The sequence below is a fragment of the Suncus etruscus genome, chromosome 5 (genome assembly GCF_024139225.1).
Source record: "Suncus etruscus isolate mSunEtr1 chromosome 5, mSunEtr1.pri.cur, whole genome shotgun sequence".
Lineage (NCBI taxonomy): Eukaryota > Metazoa > Chordata > Mammalia > Eulipotyphla > Soricidae > Suncus > Suncus etruscus.
In genome coordinates, this window is record NC_064852.1 from 50,049,007 (window position 1) to 50,069,536 (window position 20,530).

A 20,530-nucleotide genomic window follows, 5' to 3' on the forward strand; every position below is an offset into this window, starting at 1 on the left:
AACATAGTTAATTCTAAATCTAGGATTCTAAAAGCACCCAACATCAGTATTAGCCTGACTTGGATTCAAGTTTCAATTGTCTGATCAGAGATAGCTGATCTAACTTTGTAACACTTCAATATTCCTCCTTTAAAATTGAGTTAATAGAGTGGTAAAAGGATAATCTTGGTATAAATAAACACTTGGCCCCTTAAGCACAATCAGGAGTGACCCTCCCAATACTGAACTGGGAGTAGCCCCTAAGTACCATTGTGTGTGACCCCCCCCCCCAATAGAGCTAATTGGAATGTCTCACTTTACATTTGTGTTTGAGGACGAAATGAGCTAAAGAGGGTCAAGTACCTAGCACTCTTTGTGATATATACTGTGCTACATGCTTGTTAGAGGTAAATGCTATGTAGAGGTTAAGACCTGTTTTGCTTCTTATCTACTCACATGATCTTAAAAAAATATTTCTTAGCAAGTAATTCGTACAACATTCCTGAAGTGTTGAGTAACTAAAGAAGACTCAGGGTAGCATCTGGTTGAAAGTTGGAACTTGTTGTGGTAAATCTGGAACTCCTAAAGCCCATTGCCTGGTTACCAACAGAACTCACTGCAATTGTAATGAGCTTTTCATTGTCTGGTGTTAGCAAGTATCATTACAATCTTTTATCAGTGCAAAAGATGAACTCATATTTTCAGATTTTTAATTCAAAAAGAAAGCAGGCTCTTTGTCTTGTCAGAGCATATATTATGGAGATGTATAATTATAGAGTTATAAAGAAACATACGACATGTTTAATGCACAAATTATGAGAGATATCTCAATTGCAACACGCGAGGGTCCAAGCCTTCAGTTTCAAAATTCCTAGAAGAAAATAAATAAAAAAAATTGGGCGGGGGGGTTTGGTTTTTGGGCCAAATCCAGTAGCGCTCAGGGGTTACTCCTGGTTCTATGCTCAGAAATCACCCCTGGCAGGCACGGGGGACCATATGGGATGCCAGAATTTGAACCACTGTCCTTCTGCATGGCAGGCAAATGCTCTGCTTCCATGCCATCTCTCCTGCCCCATATGAATGAGTTTATTTTTATTTATTTATTATATTATTTATTTATTTATTTATTTATTTATTTATTGTTTTTGGGGTCACACCCGGCAGCACTCAGGGTTACTCCTGGCTCTACGCTCAAAAAATTACTCCTGGCAGGCTCAGGGGACCATATGGGATGCCGGGATTCGAGCCACTGTCCTTTTGCATGCAAGGCAAATGCCTTACCTCCATGCTATCTCTCTGGCTCCTAAATAAAATATTTATGTTAGGAAATTAAGAGACCTGACACTTACACAAGTAAATGACTTCAAAAATAGGCAATTCACACACACATTCATACACTGACCTCTCATTCTCTGAAACACTCATGACTCCTGATTCATCTGTGCTGTATGTAAACAAAGTGATCCTTCAAAATAAAACATCCCCTTTTTGTGGTAAACCTCAATTTCAAGTTGTATATAGCCATATCTTCTTTATCTCATTTATATAAATGTAGTTTTCTTTGGTAATTACAATGGTATGTTTTTGAAACAGTCCAAAATATTTCCAAGGTGGGTGGGGTACTTACATTTTTGGTATGTTCAGAAACTCTGTGAATACCATTAAAAGTGACCAATAGTTTTCCTTGCAACAAGAGGGGTGAATATTGGGAATTTCAGAGTATAGGCTTCCTTTCCAGTGCCCTAGTCCTCTCTGCTCTCAAGTTTTCAAAGAAGAGTTGAATGAAGAGGAACAGTTCAGCCTATCATCATCTTGATTTCTTCATGTTGTGTCAGAGATAACTTGTCTCATTGAAGAAAACTCTATGAGCTGGAGTTCGTGCTTTGCATGCAGGAGACCCAGAATTCAGTCTAAGGCAATGAATGGTCCTCTGAGCATCGCCAGGAGTGATCCTAAGCACTATGAGAAACCACTATGAACCATCATTTGTGACCCAGAAACTAAAAAAAGAAAGGAAGGATGATCTGATCAGTGAATTTTTTTTGGTTCATCTAGGCTTGTCCTTTCTGGGATTTCTGATATTTGAGTCAATCTGGTCAATCTGGTCACATGACATCCCATAAAGTGTTAATTTTAACAGGCAGGCTAAAGGAAACAAAAGGAAGTTCAACCTCTGAGCAAGATGGGGATAGGGTCGTTAGCAAATTCTTTGGCTACAAAAATAATGCCTGAGCTGTAAATCAGTAATAAAGCTGACATTTAGTAATCAAGTTGGCATTTTAATCTTCATCTGTTTATTTCTGTGTCTTAATTTTAATGTATTTTCAATTTAGCAGCCTCAATTTGAAATCCTGAAATGCCCAGCATTGCAGAATGATGATTGAAGATTAGAAAGGTTGTGCATTTGCTGTCTCCTTTGCCCCTAATAATTCTGTCATGTGGGCCACCAATCAAAGCACCCTTGGGTTAAGTAGTGAGGGAAACAGAGAACCAAGAAAACAGAAGGCCATCAACTCAGGGTGAGGAGTTAGAGGCAGAATTTTGGAGCCTAGAATGATGTCACTTAAATTTGATATAACAAAAAGGAGCTTGAACAAAATAGAGTGATGAGAGACTTCTGAGATTCTGATTGATTTGAACTGTTAAGAGCCTAATGAAAAAGTCTTCAATACTAATGTTGATAGAAAAGCTTTCAGGTAAATCCGAATTCTATTGAACTTTAAAGAAGGGAAGTAAAGCTCATCTAATTATAACAACAAGGGTTGCTCTGAGATTTGAGCAAAAGTAGTTGCTATTTAAATAACCAGAAATAAAGTTTAAATTAATTTTTATTGATTATTTTGAGATACAGTTACAAAGTTGTTGATGGTTGAATTTCAGTCATACAACGTTCCAACACCCGCCTTTAATCAGAAAGTTATTTTGGGGGCCGGGGAGGTGGCGCTGGAGGTAAGGTGCCTGCCTTACCTGCGCTAGCCTAGGAGACGGACCGCGGTTCGATCCCCCAGCGTCCCATATGGTCCCCCAAGCCAGGAGCGACTTCTGAGCGCATAGCCAGGAGTAACCCCTGAGCGTTACCGGGTGTGGCCCAAAAACCAAAAAAAAAAAAAAAAAAAAAAAAAAAAAAAGAAAGTTATTTTAATAATAGAAGAAAAAAAGCTTGAACATCATCTAATATCCAGACAGAGGAAAGGAATGCTACTTCTCTTTGCTTTACCAAGATTAACTACCGTATTTATTCGAGTTTAACGCACACCCATAATTTTGATTAAAAATTGGTATAAAATTTTGTTTCATACCAAGCATTGTAATTGATAAAAAAAATGTTGTTGAACACGCGAGGTCATGATAAAAATTATTTATTGACAACATAAACTGATATAAACTCAATACCGAAATAAAATTACCGGTAGCAATTTAAAAAAATTTAGAATTTAGAATTTTAGAATAGAATTTACAATTTCAGAAATTTAGAATTTAGAATAGAATTTAGAAATTTAGAATTTTAGAATTTAGAATTTTATATTAGTATTTTAGAAATTTAGAATTTTAGGGCCCGGAGAGATAGCACAGCGGCGTTTGCCTTGCAAGCAGCCGATCCAGGACCAAAGGTGGTTGGTTCTAATCCCGGTGTCCCATATGGTCCCCCGTGCCTGCCAGGAGCCATTTTCTGAGCAGACAGCCAGGAGTAACCCCTGAGCAATGCCGGGTGTGACCCAAAAACCAAAAAAAAAAAAAGAAAGAAAGAAATTTAGAATTTTAGAATAGAACTTAGAATTTTAAAAAATTTAGAAGTTTAGAATAGAATTTAGAATTTTAGAAATTTAGAGTTTTAGAATAGAATTTAGAATTTTAAAAAATTTAGAATTGAGAATTTTAGAATAGAATTTAGAATTTCAGAAATTTAGAAGTTTAGAATAGAATTTAGAATTTTATAAAGTTAGAATTTTAGAATAGAATTTAGAAATTTAGATTAGCATTTTAGAAATTTAGAATTGAGAATTTTAGAACAGAATTTAGAATTTCAGAAATTTAGAATTTTAGAATAGAATTTATAATTTCAGAAATTTAGAATTTTAGAATAGAATTTAGAATTTCAGAAATTTAGAATTTTAGAATAGAATTTAGAAATTTAGATTAGCATTTTAGAAATTTAGAATTGAGAATTTTAGAACAGAATTTAGAATTTCAAAAATTTAGAATTTTAGAATAGAATTTAGAATTTCAGAAATTTAGAGTTTTAGAACAGAATTTAGAATTTCAGAAATTTAGAATTTTAGAATAGAATTTAGAATTTTAGAAATATAGAATTTAGAAGTTTAAGTTAGAATTTAGAAGTTTAGGGGCCGGGCGGTGGCACTAGAGGTAAGGTGCCTGCCTTGCCTGCGCTATCCTAGGACGGACTGTGGTTCGATCCCCCGGTGTCCCATATGGTCCACAAGCCAGGAGTGACTTCTGAGTGCATAGCCAGGAATAACCCCTGAGAGTCATCGGACTCAAAAACCAAAAAAAAAAAAAAAAAAGAATTTAGAAGTTTAGAATTTTAGAATAGAATTTAGAATTTTAGATTAGCATTTTAGAAATTTCAAACTTAGAATTTTAAAATAGAATTTTAGAATTTTAAAAACTTTAGAATTTATAATAGAATTTAGAGTTTCAGAAATTTATAATTTTATAATAGAATTTAGAATTTTAGAAATTTAGAATTTAGAATTTTAGAAATTTAGAATTTAGAATTTTAGAATAGAATTTAGAAGTTGAGAATTTAGAATTTTAGAATAGAATTTGAAATTTTAAAAATTCAGAATTTAGGGCCCGGAGAGATAGCACAGTGGCGTTTGCCTTGCAAGCAGCCGATCCAGGACCAAAGGTGGTTGGTTCGAATCCTGGTGTCCCATATGGTCCCCCCCGTGCCTGCCAGGAGCTATTTCTGGGCAGACAGCCAGGAGTAACCCCTGAGCAACGCCGGGTGTGGCCCAAAAACAAACAAAAAAATTCAGAATTTAGAGTTTTAGAATAGAATTTAAAATTTTAGAATTTTATTTTATTTATCATTATTTTTATTTATTTATTTATTTATTTATTTATTTATTTATTTTGGTTTTTGGGTCATACCCGCAATGCTCAGGAGTTACTCCTGGCTATACACTCAGAAATCGCTCCTGGCAGGCTTGGGGGACCATATGGGATGCCAGGATTCAAATCACTGTCCTTCTGCATGCAAGGCATATGCCCTACCTCCTAGAATTTTAGAATTTTAGAAATTTAGAATTTAGAATTTTAGAATTTTATTTTATTTATACTTTTTATTTCTTTGTTAAAATATTATGATTACAAAAATGATTGTAGTTTGGTTTCAGTCACACAAAGAGCACATCCTTCACCAGTGCAACATTCCCACTACCAAAGCCCCCTATCTCCCTCCTCCCCAACCCCCTGCCTGTATTCAAGACAGGCATTCCACTTCTCCTACTCCTTAACATTATCATGGTAGTTGTAAGTGTAGTTATTTTTCTAAATGCACTCACCACTGTTTTTGGTAAGTTTCATATCATGAGCCAGTCCTTCCAGACCTCATCTCTGGGAAATAATGTATTTTATTTTTCTTAAAAGCCATAGATCAGTGAGATTATTCTGTATCTCTCTCTTTCCCTCTAGTTTATTTCACTCAGCATAATGGTTTTCATGTACATTCTTGTATAGGAAAATTTCATGACTTCATCTCTCCTGACGGCTGCATAATATTTCATTGTGGATATGTACTACAGGTTTTTTAGACATTCATCCGTTGAAGGGCATCTTGGTTGTTTCCAGAGTCTGGCTATTGTAAATAGTGCTGCAATAAATTCAGGTGTGAGGAAGGGATTTTTGTATTGTATTATTGTGTTTCTAGGGTATATCTTTAAGAGTGGTATAGCTGGGTCATATAGGAGCTCAATTTTCAGTTTTTGGGGGAATCTCAATATTGCTTTCCATAAAGGTTGGACTAGATGGCATTCCCACTAGCAATGAAGAAGAGTTTCTTTCTCTCCACATTCCCTCCAGCACTGCTTGTTCTCATACTTTGTGATGTAAGCCAATCTTTGTGGCGTGAGATGGTACCTCATGGTTGTTTTGATTTGCATCTCCCTGATAATTAGTGATGCGGAACATGTTTTCATGTGCCTTTTGGACATTTGTATTTTTTTGAAAAAGTGTCTGCTCATTTCTTCTCTCCATTTTTTTTGATGGGATTAGATGTTTTTCTTGGTAAATTCTGTCAGTACCTTGTATATTTTCGCTACTAGTCCCTTATCTGATGGGTATTGGGTGGGTTTTGTATTCTTTTTTTTTTTTTTCTTTTTTTTATTTTTTTTTTTTTTTTTGGGCCACACCCGGTGACGCTCAGGGGTTACTCCTGGCTATGCGCTCAGAAGTTGCTCCTGGCTACTTGGGGGACCATATGGGACGCCGGGGGATCGAACCGCAGTCCGTCCTAGGCTAGCGCAGGCAAGGCAGGCACCTTACCTCCAGCGCCACCGCCCGGCCCCGGGTTTTGTATTCTTGGCACTATTTTCTTTGATGTACAGAAGCTTCTCAGCTTAATATAGTCCCATCTGTTTATCTCTGATTCCACTTGTTTGGAGTGTGCTGTTTCCACCGTAAAGATGTCTCTAGTCTCAATATCATGAAGTGTTTTACCTACATGTTCTTCTATATACCTTATGGTTTCAGGTCAGATGTCAAGATCTTCAATCCATTTGGATTTGACCTTTGTGCATGGTGTTAGATGGAAATCTGAGTTCACTTTTTTGCAACTGGCTGACCAGTTGTTCCAACACTACTTGTTGAAAAGGCTTTCCTTGCTTCATTTTGCATTTCTTGCCCCTTCATCAAAGATTGTATGTCTGGGGAACATTTTCTGAATACTCAAGTCTATTCCACTGATGTCTTTATTCTAGTACCATGCTGTTTTTAATACAATTTAAAGTTGGGGAAAGTGATGCCCACATTCCTTTTCCTAAGAGTTGCTCTAGCTATTTGTGGGTGTTTATTGTTCCAAATGAATTTCAGGACTATTTGATCCACTTCTTTGAAGAATGTCATGGTATCCTAAAAGAAATTGCATTAAATCTGTACAATGGTTTGGGGGACTATTGCCATTTTAATGATGTTAATTCTCCAAATCCATGAGCAGGGTATATGTCTCCATTTCCTGTGTCCTCTTTTATTTATTTCTTTCTTTTTTGTTTTTTTTTTTGTTTGTTTGTTTTTTTGTTTTTGTTTTTTGGGCCACACCCATTTGACACTCAGGGGTTACTCCTGCTAAGCACTCAGAAATTGCCCCTGGCTTGGGGGGACCATATGGGACGCCAGGGGGTCGAACCACAGTCCTTCCTTGGCTAGCACTTGCAAGGCAGACACCTTAGCTCTAGCGCCACCTCACCGGCCCCTCTCTTTTATTTCTTGAAGCAGGGTTTTGTAGTTTTCTTTGTATAGATCCTTCACATCTGTAGTTAAGTTGATTTCAAGATATATGAGTTTGTGTGACACTAATGTGAATGGGATATTTTTAATGTCCATTTCTTCTCTATCATTAATAGTGTATAAGAAGACCATTGATTTTTGCGTTTTAATTTTGTAACCTGTCACTTTGCTATATTAATCTATTCTTTCTAGAAGCTTTTTTGAGAGTTTTTAGGGTTTTCTAAGTATAGTATCATGTCATCTGCAAATGGTGAGATCTTGACTTCTTTCTTTACTATCTGGATGCTTTTGATAGCTTTTTCTTGCCTAAACGCTATAGAAAGAACTTCTAACACTATGTTGAATAGGCGTGGTGAGAGAGGGCAGCTTTGTCTTGTACCAGATTTTAGAGAAAAGGCTTTTAGTTTATCTCCATTGATAATAATATTTGCCATTGGCTTGTGGTAGATGGCCTTGACTATATTCTTGACTATAAAAGTTCCTTGCATTCCCATTTTGAAGAGAGTTTTTTTTTTTTTATCAAAAAGTGTGTTGAGCTGGCAGAAGAGATAGCACAGCGGTAGGGCATTTACCTTGCACGCAGCTGATTCAGTACAAATGGTGGTTCAAATTCCCACATCCCATATGCCCCCCACCCCCACCTGTGCCTGCCAGGAGTGATTTCTGAGCGAAGAGCTAGGAATAATCCCTGAGTGTCTCCAGATATGACCCCCCTAAAGAAAAAGAATTGATGCTGGACCTTAACGATTGCTTTCTCTGCATCAATTGATCTGATCATACAGTTTTTCTTTTTCTTTTTGTTGATATGTTGTATTTTGTTGACTGATTTACGTATGTTAAACCATCATTGCATTCGTGGAATGAAACTTACTTGGTCACGGTGTATGATCTTCTTGATGAGGCACTGGATCCTATATGCTAGAAATTTGTTGAGGATCTTTGCATATGTGTTCATCAGGCATATTGGTCTGTAGTTTTTTTTGGTGGTGGGGCAGCATCTCTGTCTTCTGGTTTTGGTATCAAGGTGATGATGTTAGCTTCATTAAAACTATTTGGGAGTGTTCCTGATTTTTCAATTTCATAAAAGAGTCTGAAAAGGATTGGTAGTAAATCCTCTTGAAAGGTTTGAAAGAATTAATTAATTAATCCATCTGGACCTCTGCTTTTGTTTTTGGGAAGACTTTTGATGATTATTTTAATTTCCTCAGTAGTGATGGGCTTGTTTAGATATGCTAGATTATCCAGGTGTAACCGTGGACGACTATTAGAGTCTAAGAATGTATCCATTTCTTCCATGTTCTCATGTTTTGTGGCATATAGTTTCTTAAAGTAGTCTCTGATTACTTTTTGAATCTCTCTGCATATCTGTAGTGATCTCCTCCCTTTTCATTTCTTTCTTTTTTTTTTTTTTTTTTTTTTTTGGTTTTTGGGTCCCACCTGGCAGCGCTCAGTGGTTATTCCTGGCTCTACCACTCAGAAATCGCTCCTGGCAGGCTCAGGGGACCATATGGGATGCCGGGATTCAAATCACCGATCCTCTGCATACGAGGCAAATGCCTTACCTCCATGCTATCTCTGTGCTTCCCCCCACCTATTCATTTCTAATTTGGCTTATTAAGTTTCTCTCCGTTTCTTTGTGAGTTTTGCTAGTGGCTTATCAATAGTGTTTATTTTTTCAATGAACCAACTTTTGCTTTTATTGATCTTTAGGATTGTTTTTGAATTTCCTCTCCATTAATTTCTGCTCTAAGCTTTGTAATTTCCTTCTGTCTACCTATTTTTGGTTCCTTTTGTTGATAATTTTCTAACATTATAAGCATGTCATTACGTTTTTTATATAGGCCCCTTCTTCCTTTCTGATGTATACTTGCAGAGCTATAAATTTTCCTCTTAGTACCGCTTTTTCTGTGTCTCTTAAATTCTGGTCATTTGTGTCTTCATTGACATTTGCTTCCAGAAATGGTTTGATTTCCTCTTTGATTTCACCTCTGACCCACTAGTTGTTCAGTAGTGAGCTGTTTAATTCCAGGTGTTAAAAGTTTTTCTTTTGTGTCCCTTTGTAATTCACTTCTAATTTCAGTGTCTTTTCTCTGAAAAGATAGTCTGTACAATTTCTATCCTCTTGACTTTATGGAGATATGTTTTATGGGCCAGCATGTGTCTATCCTGTACACTAGAGAAGAATGTGTATACAGTTTTCTGGGACAGAGTGCCCTATATATATATCTCCTAGTCCATTTTCTTCCATTTTTCTTTTCAGAGCTCATATATTCTTGTTAGGTTTCAGCCTGGTTGATCTATCAAGGAGTGACAGGGCAATGTTGAGGTCTTTCACTATTATTATGCTGCTATTGATGTCTTCTTTCAGATTTATCAACAATTGTATTAAGTATTTTGCCAGTCCTCATTATATATTATATCTTCAGGAGTGTGATTTCTTCCTGTTGTACATATTCTTTGATTAGTAGGAAGTGTTCATCTTTGTCCCTTGTAACTTTTCTGAGTCTAAATTTTGTGTCATCTGATATTAATATGGCCACTCCAGATTTTTTTTTTGTGGTCACACCCGGCAGCACTCAGGGGTTACTCCTGGCTCTACACTCAGAAATTGCTCCTGGCAGGTTCTGGGGACCATATGGGATGCTGGGATTTGAACCACCGTCCTTCTGCATGCAAGGTAAATGCCCTACCTTCATGTTATCTCTCCAGCCTCACTCCAGCTTTTTTTTTGTTTTTGTTTTTTTTTTTGGGTCACACCCAGTAGCGCTCAGGGGTTACTCTTGGCTCTATGCTCAGAAATCACCCCTGGCAGGCACAGGGGACCATATGGGATGCCGGGATTCAAACCACCGTCCTTCTGCATGAAAGGCAACACCTTACTTCCATGCTATCTCTCCGGCCCCCACTCCAGCTTTTTTTAAGGGAGTTATTTGCTTGGATAATTGTCCTCCAACCTTTGATTTTGAGTCTATGTTTGTTCACACTATTCAAGTGTGTTTCTTGTAGGCAGCAGAATTTTGGATTCAGCTTTTTTTGTTTGTTTCTGTTTTTGGTTTTGGTTTTGGGCCATACCCAGTGATGCTCAGGGGTAACTACTGGCTATTTGCTCTGAAATATCTCCTGCTTGGGGTATCATATGAAATGCTGGTAGATCAAACCGAAGTCCATCCTATGTTAGCTCATGCAAAGCAAATGCCCTATCACTTGCGCCACCGTTCTGGCCCATGGATTCAGGTTTTTGATCTATTTTGCCACTCTGTGTTTCTTAATAGGTGCACTGAGTCCATTGACATTGAGAGAGATTATTGTCATGTGATTTAGTGACATCTTTTTGTAAAAGTTTGGTGTGTCTGTTGGTCTTTCTTGTAAGAAAGTAGTAGTACTAGGCCTTTTAGTATTTCTTTTAAGGCTGGTTTTGAGTCTGTAAAGTTTCTGAGCTGTTGTTTAATCTGTGAAGCTATGTATATTTCCTTCAAACCTGAAAGTGAGTGTGGCTGAATCTAGTATTCTAGGCAAAGTATTCATTTCATTGAGTTTTGTCACTATATCCCATCACTGCCTTCTGGCCTTGAAGGTTTCTTGTGACAGGTCTGTTGTAAACTTTAAGGATGCTCCTTTGAATGTCATTTCCCTTTTTGATCTTGCTTCTTTCAGTATTCTATCCTTTGGGTCTCCTTTAGCTGGTACTCCTCTGGCATGCAGCTTTTGGTTTTATGCAGTCTTTATCTCTGGGAGTTTATTTTCAGTGATATCCTGTGGGCATGATGACTCTCCATTAATTCTTATATAATCAGCCACCAAACCTAACGGACTCTACTTCCGAAATAATTATGGTATTGGTTTTCTCTTCTGCATCCTCATTTGTTCAAGATCCTATGGTGTCCAACGTCAGTAGATTGACTGCAAAATGGTTAACTAATTCATTTATTTCCTTGCCTTAATCTTCCATTATACCAAAAGAATGATCTTTCATTTTGGGATGAAGGCATACCCAGTGATGCTCAGGGGTTACTCCTGGCTCTGCGCTCAGAAATCACTCCTGGTTCAGAGGACTATATGGGATATATATTGAACCCAGGTCAGCTGCATGCAAGGCAAATGTTCTACTTCACTGTGCTTTCACTCCAGCCCCAAGAGGAATCTTTCTATTCTATATTAGTGGGGTTCTTTTTTTGCTTAAATTTATAAAAGGCTGGGCCGGAGAGATAGCATGGAGGTAAGGCGTTTGCCTCTCATGCAGGAGGTCATCGGTTCGAATCCCGGCGTCCCATATATGGTCCTCCCGTGCCTGCCAGGAGCAATTTCTGAGCCTGGAGCCAGGAATAACCCCTGAGCACTGCCGGGTGTGACCCAAAAACCACAAAAAAAAAAAAAAAATTATAAAAGGCTCCAAGTCACTTTCATTGCAAAACAATTACAAGTTTATTTTTGCTTCTTTAGTGGTTTTGGTTTTTGAGCTACACCCAGTGGCACTCAGAGGTTACTTCTAGCTCTGTGCTCAGGAATTATAGACTCCAGGGATCAAATGGGATGCCGAGGATCGACTCTGGCTCAGCTGCATGCAAGGCAAATGCCCTACCTGCTGTGATATCACTCTGGTTCCCAATAATAGGCTGCTGTTTTCTTTTAAATCTAATATTTTAAATGTCTCTTAACGCTCTAATTTTCATTATTTGATATACCCAAATATCAAATTACTTCCTTTCTTGTTCCTTCCTCCCTCCCTCCCACCTTCCCTTTATAATATTTGAGTCACACATAACAAAATTCAGAATTATTTCCAGCTGGTTCTTTAGAGTTGTTCCTGGCAGTGCTCAGGTGACTCTGTAGTGATGGGATTCAGACTTGGGCCTCCTGCACACAGAGAATGTGCTCCAGCACTTTGAACTATCTCCCCAACCTAATTTATTGAACTTTTTAGCCACCCTCTTACTCTCTCCTTTGAGCCTTGTGTTTGCTCTTTCCTTCATGAGAACCCACTCCGTCACAGTACAGCTGGTCAAACAACTGCTGCCTGTAATTTTAAAGCAGCTCTACTGTCAGACTCTCTCAGATATTTTTCCTGGTTCCCAACTGGCTCAAGGGAAAACATATCTAGCCTCTGCACCTTTGTGTACTTCAGTCATAGCACTCGTATTATAGTATTAGTTTTGGTTTGGGGCCACAGCCAGCAACACTCGGTAGTTACTCTTGACTCCTTCTGGCAGGCTCGGATAACCATATGGGGGCGCCGAGGATCAACCCTAGGTCGGCCACTTGCAAGACTAATGCCCTATCCACTGTGCTCACCCCAGCTCTATAGTAATATCCTTTTAATTTTTTGTCTTGCCGAGTAGATTGGAATGAGCGTGATCTTTTTCTTTTTTCTTTCTTTCTTTCTTTCTTTCTTTCTTTCTTTCTTTCTTTCTTTCTTTCTTTCTTTCTTTCTTTCTTTCTTTCTTTCTTTCTTTCTTTCTTTCTTTCTTTCTTTCTTTCTTTCTTTCTTTCTTTCTTTCTTTCTTTCTTTCTTTCTTTCTTTCTTTCTTTCTTTCTTTCTTTCTTTCTTTCTTTCTTTCTTCCTTTCTTCCTTCCTTCCTTCCTTCCTTCCTTCCTTCCTTCCTTCCTTCCTTCCTTCCTTCCTTCCTTCCTTTCCTTCCTTTCCTTCCTTCCTTCCTTCCTTCCTTCCTTCCTTCCTTCCTTCCTTCCTTCCTTCCTTCCTTCCTTCCTTCCTTCCTTCCTTCCTTCCTTCCTTCCTTCCTTCCTTCCTTCCTTTCCACATGGCCCACCAGAATTTGATACCTGGCATCTCATATGGTCCACAGAGTCTTCCAGGAATGATCTCTGATTGCAGAGTTAGGAGTAACCCCTGAGCACCTCCAGATGTGTCCCTAAAATGAAAAAAAAAAAAGTTTGTAAATGTCTGCAACGTTTTATCTATCTTTGATCTAATCTTTTGGTAAACTTTGGCCTGGACAATGTTCTAATTTGAAAAACAATACAAGCAGGACCAGAGGGATAGCATGGAGGTAAGCCCTTGCATGCAGAAGGATGGTGGTTCGAATCCCGGCAACCCATATGGTCTCCCAAGCCTGCCAGGAGCTATTTCTGAGCATAAAGCCAGGAGTAACCCCAGAGCACTGCTGGTTGTGTCTCAAAAACCAAAAAAAGAAAAACAGTACAAACTCTCAAAAGTCCATTAATTTTACATATGTACAAAGGTCATACCTATTTTGTAAATACCAGATACATGTATAAGTGTTAGAAGATTCCATCATATGAGCCAGGGTAAACTAGAGTTCTGACCCTGTAAAAAATTTACAGAGAATCGTTGGGTAAGATTTGGGGAAGCATTGCACTGGGGTAGATGACCCTAGGCACACCCATTGACATATTTCCTTTTGTTTCTTTTCTCTGCTGGAGCATTGAGTGCTGGCTTGGACAGTTGAGAGGAGTCCTTTGGCATGGCAAAGTCTCTAAAGAAAGTAAAGAGCCAATTATATATCAGAGATAACCACATTTTTGCCATCCATTTCTTTAAATCATTCATTCTCATATTCAATCACTGACTCTCTAACCTTTTAAATGTTTAAATGGTACATTTGTCTGGGCAGAGAGGGAAGGAAAGGATGACATCAATTATTAAAAATGAACTTTAGGGAGAGGCAGTAATGAGACACATTGTCCTTAGGACAACATTTTTACAAAAACATGCCCAGGCTGTAGCTTCTAACTGAAGTCACTAATTTCAGGAGTTTCCCCTCCTCCCACTTCTCTATTAAGTCTGCCAGGATCTAATGTAAACCAGTCCACACTAAATTTTATGAGATTTCTTTAAGAAAAAAAAAAAGAGTGAGAAACCTTTCTCTGTTCAATCAAAGCTTTCCTAGAGTTTAGTACTGCATGATGGAAAAAGACCATGATCTAATCAGCCTCATCATATTTTGGCATGAATCTTAGATCTGCATCCAGTTTGAATTAATTTGGTTGGTTAAAAACTGTGATTTGACATTTATTTGTAAAAGTCAAGTCCCAACAATTACTATTTTATATCAGATGCAAATAATAATTTTTTGGAGCTCTTATTTTATTGTAATTGATGCAAAACATGGATCTCTCTTATGTTTTGCTGTTAAGGTAAGTGAATGGTAGCTTTCAAATACAATTGGAACAAGTTATAAATCAACTGATTAAAGAGTTTTGATAAGAATGGAAGATCATCAAGAACAAACCACATGTGCAGGAGAGGGAATACAGTGGATAGGGCTCTTTCATGAGCATGAGGCTGGCCCAGGTTTGATCCCTGGCACCCTATATGGTCTCCTGAGCTGCCAAGATTAATTTCTAAACACAGAGCCAGGAAAAAGCCATGGGCACTGCTGAGTGTGGCCCCAAAACAAACACCAAAAACCAACAACAACAAAAAGAATGTCTCATATATTTTGCCTTAATTTCAAATATATTAACCTGCCTATACTATGATTTTTAAGTCCTCTTAGTCTAGACTTACTAACGGGAGTTATGGCGTTTTATTTTTGTTTGTTGCCTTTTATCTTATATTCCTACAATGACTAACCCACAATTTATAACTTAATTGTTTATTTTCTTTTTAACAAACAAGGACCCTTCAGAATCATGTTTTTTGTTTGTTTGTTTGTTTTTTGTTTTTTGGGGTTTTTTTTTTTTTTTTGGTTTTTGGGTCACACCGGCAGTGCTCAGGGGTTACTCCTGGCTCTATGCTCAGAGATCACTCCTGGCAGGCTCGGGAGACCATATGAGATGCCAGGATTCAAACCAATGACCTCCTGCATGAAAGGCAAACGTCTTCCCTCCATGCTATCTCTCCGGCCCCCAGAATCATCTTAAATCAGAATCTGTCTATTTTTCAGACTGTTCTTTAAATCCTATATAGTCGTATAATCACAAAACCATTTGTACACAAGAGTACTTAAGCATAGGTATAAGTATTTCTCAGTGGAAAATTGTCTGTCAAACAGCTGTGAGGACACACATTTAATTCCTGGTGCCACTCCACATATTGAGTGCAATCCTGGGAGCACTGTATGACCTCTGGCACATACAACGAAGTGTCTGCAAGCATCTCAACCCATCAAACCTATCATAACAAATATATGAGATCCTCCCATCATTGTAACTACAACAAAGGATGTAAAGAGAAGAGGGATTTTTTTTCTTTATTTTCAGGGGAGAGTGCGCACGCAGTCCCCCACTACCATAAATTACGCAGTCGAGTTTCCCACATTTGGGGAAATCGCAGGGGTCAGCACGCCCGGAGTGCAATGGGCGAGCCTCACTCTAGGGAAACCACCTTCGTGATCATGGAATCACCCCTGCCAGGTAAGTATGAGAATTTTTAATTTAGGAAAAAGAAAAACAGGAACCAATGAATTCAAATTACAACCGAGCTTTCGTTTAAATTACAAAGAGCTATTTTTTTCTTGCACAAAACATCCTTCTCATGGCTTAGAATATTCCCAACTCTTACTACTTTTCATTTGACTATTATTCCACACTGAGTCTTCTCTTTTAATAATATACTATATATATTATTAAATATACATAGCATAAAATGTAAAGTATACCACACTTTTCATAATTAAATCAAATAATTATTAAGTTTCTAACTATATCCTCCTATTTGTTCCTAACTATAAAAAATCTTTAGGAATAAAATAAAGAATAAGGACCAGAGAGTTAATAGGGCTTTTGCCTGCATAAAGTTTATCTGGGTTCAATTCCCATCTGTTCCCTTGTCCCCATCAGGAATGGTCCCGGAGCACAATCCAGGAATGAGGTGTGAGAACTCCTAAGTGTGTACCCACCACACACACCTATCACGAAGAAGGAGGAGGGGAAAGAGGAGGTGGAGGAAGAAGCAGAAGAGAAGGAGGAGGAAACAGAAGAAGAAAAAAGAACAACAAGAACAAGAAGACAACAATATAGGCTCTGTCTTTGACAACTGCAAATCTAGTGATATATAATGTGTGGTCATTGGGTTTCATTTAAACTTAAAATGTCTAATTATCAAAAAGTAAAAAAGAAAGGTAGGGGAGATAGCTCAATCCACTAAGCTCATACTTTGCATGCAGAAGGCCCATGTTTGGACCCCAAATTCACATGGTTCTCTGAGCACTGCCAGGAGCAACCCCCAAGAAGTAAGCTATTCATAGCCTCCAAACTCCTTTGAGTGAGGCTACAAAATGAAAAGGGCAAGCCACAGATAAGGTATGCATTTTTGTAATAGATATGTTTTAAAAGATTAATATCCAAGCAGGATTAAGAATTTCTACTAATCATTGAGGAAAAGTAAAACTTGACTAGATATTTCGCAAAGGAGAGATCACTTAACATCATTTATCATCAAAAATAATATTTTTTGTTTTCCATAAACCAAAAAAAATATATAAAGTCTCTAGGTTGCTGTATGGAGTATAGTTATGGGTTGAGAGATATACATATATATAGTCACATATATGTATATAATTATGCTATAGGTGTGTTCAACTTGTGAAATATTATCAAGCTATTCACTTATTATTTGTGTCCTTTTCTATGTCGTATAAAATAACAATCTTAAAAATAAAACATAATAAACTATTTTAGGGGGAAATAAAGATAAGTACAAGGTACAATTAGAGATGTGCTTTTTATTTATTATTTATTTATTTTGGATTTTGGGCCAAACCCAGCTGTGCTCAGGGTTTACACCTGACTCTGCACTCAGGAATCACTCCTGGCAGGTTCAGGAGACCATATGGGATACCAGGGGTTGAACCCACATCAGTCCCAGGTTGGCTGTGTGCAAGGCAAAAACCTTACCCACTGTTTTATCTCTCCAGCCCTGACATGTGTTAAGGAGATAGTACAGGTTTAAGGTACTTGTCTTCCATGCAGCAGACATTGCTTCAGTCCCCAGGGCCTCAGAATACCACCAGAAATGATCAACAAGCACAGATCTAGGAATCAACCCTAAAAACTATCAGGTGTAGACCATCCCAGCAAAGATTGTAAGTGAAATGCTATAGAGGTAGAAAGATTATATTATTGAAGGTAGTTTTTGTTTTGTTTGTATGCTTTTAGCTAGCTTGAGAAAGTGGAGCTTTTCTACAAGGCAGAAATAGCACATAGAATAGTATAATACAAGTCCGTTGAAGAGAAAATATGCTAAATCGGCATTAGTATGAGGCAGAGGATAGAAATGAGGGGAAGAAACCTGCAATAGTGATAGTTGCATTTTATAGTCTTGGCAATAAGATTGGAACATCTGTAGTCTTTTCAATGAGAAATGGGGTAGTTTTTGAGCATGCTGGGCTTCACTCCCAAACAAGTAAAAAATACGGTAGAGTGAATAAATTTCTTTTCGAAGAGGCTTGAAATGGAGTGTCCAGTCACTCCCCTTGAGACTTGGCCTGGTGACTCAGTGCTTCTTAGCCTAGCCATACTTGAGCACTAGAGCTACAGCTAACAGTTCTGGGTCAGGTAGTGCTCAGGATCGAACTTAGGGACCTGTGCATGCAAGGTATGTGTTCTGCCTTTCAAACTATCTCTCAACCCATAAGAGTTCAATTTTAGTTTAATATTTAAGTTTAATTATTTTAATTTAAATTTTAAATAGCCACATATGACTAGTGGTTACCATATTGAACAACACAGCTAAAGCTGTTAATAATTACATCTCCCTAGAGTACCTAACCACTCTGCCATCAACATAACTTAACGCTGAATACATATTTTATGCAAGAGAATGCTAAGCTTTTTGTGTTGAGTGTTGTGCTGAAGTTTCTCAGGAACTTGGCGGAAGTTATAAGGACTCCTGTGTAGTGAATTTGATTGGCCTCCACAAGTATTTATAAAATCTTGCTAAGAACCCGATTCTGCTAGTGTGAGAGATAGTCAGAAAATTGGGAAAACCCATTGCTTAGCTGAAGAAAAATCAATAACATCCATTCAATATGAAGACGATGTAGAGGGTTCATATGGAAGCACACTCTGTCAAAGGCTTCCTGGCCTCTCCTAAACAGAATCTTGAAGGCTTGATATGAATAAACCAGGCAAAACACTATGAAGTTGAAAGGAGAAAGATTTTAAGAGAAAGTGGGTAGTATTGACAATACCACAAGACTGAGCGCTATGCATTTCATTGCTGCAAGAAAAATATAAGGCAAGGAACTGCAGGAGATAAGGCTGGAAAATAAGTAGGGCCCAGATCAAAGCAACAGATGAAAAAATAGTTATTGATAATCTTCTGTGTAGTAGATGCTATTTGAAATTCATTCTGGTAAGAGAGATGCTCATATGCATCCCCACTGACATCATCGCATCAGAGTATCTCTTGAAAAATACAAGAATGTAAACAGGCAAATCTAATAAATAAAGACATGGAACTGGAGTGAGTACAAATGAATAAAGCTGTACAGCCTTATAAGTGGCTGACCTGGGTTCAATCCCTGGCATTTCATATTGGTTCTCCAGACATACTAGGAATCGTACCTGAATGTAGAGCCTGGAGAGCCATGAGTAAGCACTGAGAACTGCCAAGTGTCCCTACCCCCACCAAAAACAATAACAAAGAGTAAAATATAGATAACAGTACTATGATAGAGTATCTTGGTATGCTTTGGGGGGTACATCAATCAGAGCTCACATTGTTGTCAGAAAACCTTCCTTAAACTTTCCCAAAAGTTAACAAAGGGATCTAAGATCAAAGGGAGAAAGTCTGCGAAAAACCTTTGTAGTACAGACAGAAAAGTAGACTTCAAACAGCATTTCACTAATACAAATATACAGGATGAAAACTGCACTATCCGGGGCATAGAGAACTAAAATATAGAATAAAACACTTTCCTTGCACATGACTGACATGGTTCTGATCACTGTCATTCCATTTGCTACCCTGAGCACTGCCAGAATGATACTACATGCAGAGTCAGGAGTAAGCTTTGAACACAGCTGGTGTGTGGCCCAATTCCCAACCTACCCCCCTCCCAACTGCACTATCCATTAATTTTTCTAAATCCTGAACTTCTTCCTTCATTTCCGGAATAGTGTAATATCTCTGTGACAGACTGGAAGGAAAATGAAACCTATCAAGTGATAATTAAGATTTCTTTGTTGTTGGGCCTCACCAAGAGGTATTCAAGGGCTATTCCTGGCTCTGCATTTGGGAATCACACTTAGTGGGCTCAAGGGATCGAACCCAGGTCAACCACAGACAAGGAAAACTCTCTGTACTGTACTATTGCTCCAGCTCCTAATTAAGATATTTTAAAATGGAGTTCTTTTTAGGAATGATATCTTTATTTTCTTCTAAAAATGTTTGATCATTTTTTAATTATGTTTTAAAACTAAACTAGCAGGTGCTCTTTTATTTGTACATTCATTGAGTTTGAGCTTCCTAAGAGCAGAGACTATATTTTTCATTTCTTTCTGTCCAAGAATGAAACAAATATGGAAAGGAGTTAAAATAATATTGTTTAAAAATGAATAAAAAGTGGGGCTGGAGAGATAGCATGGAGGTAAGGCGTTTGCCTTTCATGCAGGAGGTCATTGGTTCGAATCCTGGTGTCCCATATGGTCCTCCATGCCTGCCAGAGCAATTTCTGAGCCTGGAGCCAGGAATAACCCCTGAGCACTGCCGAGTGTGACCCAAAAACCATAAAAAAATGAATAAAAAGTAAAGAAAGTCATGTAAATATGTACCTAAAATATTATTGTCAACAATATGTAAGCCACTATGATCAAAATAAAAATTATATTAAAAAAAAGTAAAGAAAGTCAGAACAGACAAGATTTACAAATATGAGTTTGATATCTTGATTCAGTGACTAACTTATGGTTGAACTAGAAAGACACATGGTATATACCTAATAGGTTCCTAGATTTTCCATGAAGCCTTCTTCTTTTCCTCATTCCTTTCATCCTTTCTACCTTTCTTCTCATCTTCATTTCTTTCTTCCTTCCCTCCTTCTTTTCTTGCATCCTTCCTTCCATTTTTTCCCTTCATTATATCATTCTTTCATTGCATCCTTGCTTCCATCCTTTATTCTTTATTTATACTCTTCCTTCCATTCATCCTTTACATTCATCT

At 37.7% G+C, this 20,530-nt stretch overlaps 1 non-coding gene across 1 annotated transcript; it reads right to left on the reverse strand.

Moving 5' to 3' along the window:
* Positions 1–15,624: 15,624 nt before the first annotated feature.
* LOC126009817 (U1 spliceosomal RNA) lies at positions 15,625–15,788 on the reverse strand. Its single transcript, XR_007496014.1, has one exon. It is a non-coding gene; the product is annotated as a U1 spliceosomal RNA (small nuclear RNA).
* Between the last annotated feature and the right edge of the window lie 4,742 nt (positions 15,789–20,530).